The sequence below is a fragment of the Podarcis liolepis genome, assembly GCF_965112155.1.
Source record: "Podarcis liolepis genome assembly, chromosome: 16".
NCBI classification, from domain to species: domain Eukaryota; kingdom Metazoa; phylum Chordata; class Lepidosauria; order Squamata; family Lacertidae; genus Podarcis; species Podarcis liolepis.
Window position 1 is genome coordinate 36,418,725 of NC_139567.1, and position 7,216 is coordinate 36,425,940.

Genomic DNA, 7,216 nt, shown 5'->3' on the forward strand with positions numbered 1-7,216 from the left:
CAATGCGGGCTTTTTAGTGCCCTTCCAACTGGAAGCTGCGGCACAGTGCCGGTGCCAAGGGCCGTCTGAGCCGATCTGTGATGCCATCCATCCCTGTCCCCCAGCTGCAGCAGATCTGTGGGGCACGCATTCTCCCTCGGAGAAGGAGGCGCTGAGCCATAATCGGCAGCCATCCACCGAGAAGCCCGTTGAAGGGACAGGGAGCTGTCCATCACCCGGGGCAACTCAGAGATGCAATAGATCACCGGAATGAAGACGCAAAATGTGACCTTGCCGGGAAGGTGGAGGCGGGGGGAGTTACAGAGGAATGGAGCAGGTGGTGTCTACAGCGGAGGTCATGTCCCTTTTGCCATTGTCCTCTGCTCACAATGCAGTTGTGTACCCACTCCTGTGCCTTTTGGCATTGCCTCCCCAAATGAATCTGGAGTGAATCTGGCTCATTGCTTCTGCAGAATGCTGTGCCCCTCAGGGTTCTCTCCTGGAATTTAGGAAGCGGAGAAGGATGCTAAGCCTGTTCAGAATGCCTTTGCCTTCGCCACCAGCCTGGGGTCTGGAAAGGAGGTTTTCTATTGGCTCAGAAAGAAGAGGTGGTTGTGGGGCACATGCTTCACATCCAGAAGGCCACAAGTTCAAAGCCTGACTTCCCCAAGATTTGGGGAGCAGGTGATGGGAAAGGAACCCCCTCTCTGCCTGAGAGGCCACGGAGAACTGTGGGCTAGAAAGTGCAATATTCCTAAGGCTGAAGGCCAGGAACTCTCAGACCTCTAGATGTTGTTCAACTCCAGCACCCATCAGTACCGAGCGATCAGGGAAGGTGGAAGTTTATGGAGGGCACGTCATTGAATGTCGCTGATATAACGGCTGTCGAATTAGATGAGCCTTTCAGTCCAGGTTTAAAAAGGGCACAGGAAGTGGGGGTGCAATTGTGCTCAGGTGCTAATAATAATAATAATTTATTTGTACCCCACCCATCTGGCTGGGTTTCCCCAGCCACTCAGGGCGGCTTCCAACAAAGATTAAAAATACATTAAAATTACATTCAAAATTAAAAATACATTAAAATGTGGGTTTCCCTGCATATCTGGTTGGCCACTGTGAGAACCCCCATTTCCTGTGGTTTCCATCAACTACAATTCAGAAGCATGCTGCCTCCAATAATGGAGACAGAACATAGCTATCATGACTAGGTGCACTGATAGCTGTTGATCCTCCATTAATTTGTCTAATCCTCTTTCAAAGTCATTTAAGATGGTGGCCATCGTTATGTATTCAGTGGTCTGTGTTTGCCTGAGCTTGAGCCTGGACTAAGGATTCTCAGCCCCTGTGTTCTGATTCGATACATGATATCCAATCACAGGACATTTCAGGATTTGGGCCTCTGCCATTGGCCCTTAAAGTCTGATTCATGATTCGCAGCTTGAAAGTTTAGACAGCCAGTCACGGCGGGAGTGGGAGTGGCCCAGGCCTTCAGAAATGTATCTAAGCAGTTGCTTTGCCCCTGTTGTCCAGTTCTGTTAGTTCAATAAAGGTTCCTGCTGTTATCCAGGCATAGGCAAACTCAGCCCTCCAGATGTTTTGGGACTACAACTCCCATCATCCCTGACCACTGGTCCTGTTAGCTAGGGATGATGGGAGTTGTAGTCCCAAAACATCTGGAGAGCCGAGTTTGCCTATGCCTGCTGTTATCACTGTGTCTTGCCTTGTGGGAACCCACCTACACTTCAGCCATCACTGCCTCTTGTGGGAGAGGTGCTGACTGAAGAACTCCTCCATTTTCGTCTTTCCTGAATCTTCTGACGTTTGCCTTCATTGGATGTGCACAAGTTGCAGGGTTGCACGAGACAGAGGGAAGCTGAGGTGCGAGCTGTACATTTGGGAAGGCGTTATAACTTTGCCCGGTTCACACATGACCTCAGTTCCACAGCCAACATATTAAGTTGGCTCTGAGGCCCAGTTGCCACTCTGATGCCAGAGAGGACATAATGACAATATTGTATTTCGGCTAATAAAAAAGCCTTTTTTCTGGGAGCCATTTGACACAAAAGCGAGACTGTCTCCCGCAAAAAGCAGCCCTTCTGACACGAAACATAAACAGCCCAGCGGAATAAATTATTGCCACATCACCAGCCTGCTGAAGTTTACAAAACGAGCAGTGGCAGATAAGGTTCTGGGGCTGGAGAGAAAGGCTAAATCTCAGAGCAGAAAGGTCCCAGCGTGAATGGTCAGTTCACAGCCTGTTTATACGGGAGCAGAGAGTTTGCTTCAGACTCACTGGCCCTCAGGTTTACCTAACTACTGTTCTTCGGCTGAAAGCGGCATTGCCAATTTCCAACTGTCTTTTCCTGTTTCTGATGCTGGTGTTCACAGAATTGTTGAGATGGAAAGTAGAGTTGGAAGGGACCCAAAGATCATCCAGTCTGGCCCAAGTTACATCTGGTTCTTTTCCAACAGGGGTGGAGAACCACACATAGCCCTCCAGGGTTCTCTGCCCAGCGCTTGGAACCCAGGACTCATCTCCTCAGGCCCACTAGCCCTCCCTGACCTTCCTTTCCAAATTGTGTGTTTGTGTGCCAGACCCCTCTAATCCCTGGTTTCAGCGAGTGTTACAATCTAACCCAGCCTTCTAATTCCAGGAAATGGCCAAGCTATTTTCCTGGTGAGGTGATGGGGGGTTCAGTGCAATACAGCAAATGTGGGGGAGAGGGACGTCCCTCGACAGAAAAAGCCAGAGTTGACGGCAGAGTTTGGGGGACTGGTATGAGTGAGATGATGATTTATTAAATTGGTACAACGCCCTTCGTCAGTAGATCTCCGGGCGGTTTACAACATAAAAATACAGTGGCACCTCGGGTTACATACGCTTCAGGTTACATACGCTTCAGGTAACAGACTCCGCTGACACAGAAATAGTACCTCGGGTTAAGAACTTTGCTTCAGGATGAGAACAGAAATCGTGCTCCGGCGGCGTGGCGGTAGCATGAGGCCCCATTAGCTAAAGTGGTGCTTCAGGTTAAGAACAGTTTCAGGTTAAGTACAGACATCCGGAACAAATTAAGTATTTAACCTGAGGTACCACTGTACAATATAAAAACACAAAGTCCATGATAAAAGCAACAACAATAAAACACAAGCCAGTGTCCCATACCCACTGCTGTGTGTGTGTGTGTGTGTGTGTGTGTGTGTGTGTGTGTGTGTCCCTTCGCCAATAAAGCGAGATGAGAGCCGCAACCCCAGAGTTGTCCGCGATTGGACTTAACGGTCAGGGGTCCCTTTACCTTTACCTTTAAGGGCTAAACATAGCCTCGGTTTTGCTCGGTTGTGAGAATATTATGAGCTTGGTGCAAAGTGCATTTATCCCCATACACCCCAAATCAGTGGAAATGCTGTGCTCAAATATACACAGCCCCGTGCCCTCCACAGACGACAGAAAACAGCGCAGAAAATTGTGAACATCATAATTCCACAGGGCCCTGCAGAGGTTAAAAGATCTCATCTGCAGAGTGTTTTAATTGCCACCCAGAGAATCAGGTTGGGAAGGTTCAGTTCATTATTTTGCACAGGCTGCATAGCATGTTCTGCTTTTGATGTACGGCATGAGGCACCGATTAGGAAGCTTTGATGCTTTCGAAGTTCATAGGTTGAGATTAATCATTTGTGACCTTGGGACTTGGCACCTTCGTTCCCAGAGGCTGAAGATCAGCATCTGGATCTCTGGACTTGCCCCGTTCGTTTGTCTGCATGGATATCTGTGTGTGTAACACACACGCGCATGATCTGAGCAAATAGCTAAAATGTACTTCAAAAGAAAATAGAGTTTTCCCTGTTAGAAGAGAAGAACGGAATGATTTAAAAGAGAAGAGGTGTCCCTGGGTCATTTCTCAGTGCAGCAAACATTACAAATTAATAATAATAATTAAGTTTATTGGTCACTGTCAAGGGAATTGGGGTTGCTTGTGTGTAAACCTCCAGCTGTTCCAAACTGCTTAAGGGATGGTTGTGTCTTTCCCTGACTGAGCAGCCCTTGACGCTGCTGCTCAGTCGCTAGCAGAATCCGTGAGTGGGCGTCTCCTAAATTTCCTCCAGCATAATAATTCCTTAACGGACAACCTTCGCCTCACCTCTCTGCGCGGAAGCCTTCTGCGCAGAGTGGGCGTGCCGAGTGGTGGTCCTCCACCCTCCTCACTGACTTCACTGGAAGAGTCTCAGAGCCTCACCTCCGAGATGCTCTCTGCCTCTCCCTTCTTCCTGGTGTCACCTGGACGTCCTTCCCCAGATGACGTTCTCTCTCTTCCCTTACTCGTTCCCTCTCCTGCAGAATCCGGGAGCCTCGCCTCTCCCCTCTGCTCCGATGTCAGTTCCCTGACAGTCACCTTTTTCTCAAGGTGACTCAAAATGATTTACAATATAGAAATGAACACATACATTTCAACCCACAAACAATATATAACTCATTGCTTCCTGCCCCCATTTGTGTTGTATTTCCTTTGCACTGAAATGCATGAGGTAGAATAGCATAATGACAACGTACCATGTATTTTTCTGTGTATAACACGCTCCCATGTATAACACGCCCCCTATTTTGGGGGACTCAAAATTAAGAAAATGGGGGGGAGATCCCCCAAAGTTGTTGAGTTTTGGGGGGGAAGGATCGCCCAGAGTTGCTGAGCAAACCAAACTATCCTCTGTCCCCTCACCGACAAAAGCAGCAAATCACCCGCCCAATTGCCAGAACGGCAGCCAATCAACACCAGCCCTTTGCCGCAGCCATCAATAACAATCTCAGACTCGTGGCAGCAACCAATCCCACGTCCCCACAATGCCACTACCCATGTATAAGGCTACCCCAAATTTTGAACATCATTTTTGAATAAAAAGAATAGCCTTATACATGGAAAAGTATGGTAATTTCTTGTGTAAATTACATAAGGTACATAATGCTGTCACAGCGTACACTGAGACATTTATTTTTGGGGGCGGAAGACAGGCTGCAGCAGAACAGAAACAGATTTGCATGAGACAAATACAGGGCAGAACGGAAAATGGAAATAGGCACTGCTGGTTTCTTCTTACCAGTGTTCCCAATGTAGATCTTCAATCACCTGGTGGGGGAGGCACAATTTTGTGGTTCGCCTCAGGAACCAATTTTCCTTAGGCCAGGTCTGTGCACATGTCCTTAAAAGCAGCAATTTGAGGCAAACACCTGGCATATGCCCCGTGTTTATCAGAACTGGCACAACAAAATTACATCTTTTGGTTTGATCAGCTGCATTCTAGCGTCAGCTATAGGTGTTCAGAGTGATCACATGCCCACCCCCAACAAAACCACATTCTTCTTTCCCTCATTCTGGTCAGGCTGGTGCAATTCTACATTTCCCCCACCCACTGGGAATATGGTTATTGCAACTTAGGACTCAGCTACATTAGTAAAAAAAACCAGTGTTTTTGAATGCATTATATACATGCAACACCAGATGGTGCTGGAGAGCAAAACAAATTCTATACAATTTTCCATAGAGGTGTTTTTTTTTTCTTTTGTTATAACGATTTAATTTCTGACTTATTTATAGCAGGTTTTTCCTGTGTGTAGATCCACCCCCAATTTTAGGAAACTGCTATGTTCTGAGCTGCAGGAGAAATTTTGATACCAGGGATCTGTTTTAAGAAAAAGTCAACTACATAAACTATAAAGGCATCCGACTTAGGCTGAGAGCCTACCATTGAGAATCCAATTTATTATATTTGTATATATTGTTGAACGCAACCTTGATCTCTTACATGAGATGGTGGTACACAAATGCTCTTATACATGAACATTACATAACTGTGCTAAAGGGGGGGGTTACGCCATTTAGAGTCGTGATCCGAGGTCTGCCTCCCCCCCTTGCTGTAGGGGAACTGCTGCCCCCTGCAGGCATAACCAGGCAACGACTTAACACTTTTCACGGTCCAGGCATCCACATAAAATGGCCCCCAGCCACGGCTGATATCACCATCACCCGGATGATTGCATTGCGACGCATGAGTGGTTTATAAATAAATCTAATTTTTGGCGGGGCGTGGAATATATAAGAGGTAATCGGCACAAGGGAATGCCGGCTGCAAAGCGGGCTGTGATATAATAAAAGCATGTGGTTTGTCTCCTTTCAAGGATTTTTTAAAAACCAGCGGTTGCAAAAAGAGAGCACCTGGAATGTGATGTTTTTAATGTTGGAGCTGCAAAGAGCCGAGGTTTGTGGGAAGGGACGGGGAATGCAACCAGGCAGATTTGTGATTCCTACCCTCCCTTTCTCCTTCCACTTTGAAAGGCCTTAACCTAGTTTTTTCCCCCTCCTCTTAGATAGTGGTTTTTTCTTAAAGGACCGCAGAGGCAGCTGACTCCTACCATCTGAGCAGAAAGGACCGCAGCAGAGTCAGAAGCTGAAAATAAAAGCCCTTGTGCCAATGTTACACCCAGAGCCCATGGGGATTATTTCCCTTTTCTCTGTCATGCATGAAAATCATCCAGGTTATCACGGCCGGCTTCACCAGTCCATTAAGCAGCACAATGGAGGGCTGGGGACAGCTGCCCATAGCCGAGGGGCTGAGAGGAGAACCTCTCCATAAAGACAGTCCTCTCCTTCGGAAGCAGAAGTGGCAGAGGTGAGGAGGGCCCAGGGCAGGCACCTCTGTTGGGTCACGGGGCTTGTGGCCCCAAATGTCAGGAACATCTTGGAATGGAGAGGAAATGTGGGCCGACTTTGCCTTTAAAGCTCATCCTCCTTCATTTGCACTTCCTAGGACAATACGCAGACCAAAGCACCCTTTGACAGCCGCAACACCTTTGAATCTTGGGGTGCCCTTCTCTGGCTGAGTAATACATACAAAAATGCACAGACTATAGGGGGGAAAGTGCTTCAAATTTCATATATCGGTGGTGATAGAAATGCATTGCATACAGGGAAGTCACTTGCAAAAATAAAAATAAATGTTTATTGGCAACATACAGACCCTCCAAGTGCCCCTATTTTCCAGGGACATTCCTGATTTAGAGAAGCCGTCCCGGTTTCTGAATTGATCCCAGAATGTCCCACTTTTCCTTAGGATCTCCCTATTTTCATTGGAGAATTTTTGAAGGGTATGGAGTTATCCGACCCCCCCCCCAAGCCATCTGAAGGAAATCCTGTATAGGGAAGTTTTTTTAAAAAAAAAAAAAAGTTTAACGTTTTATTATGTTTTT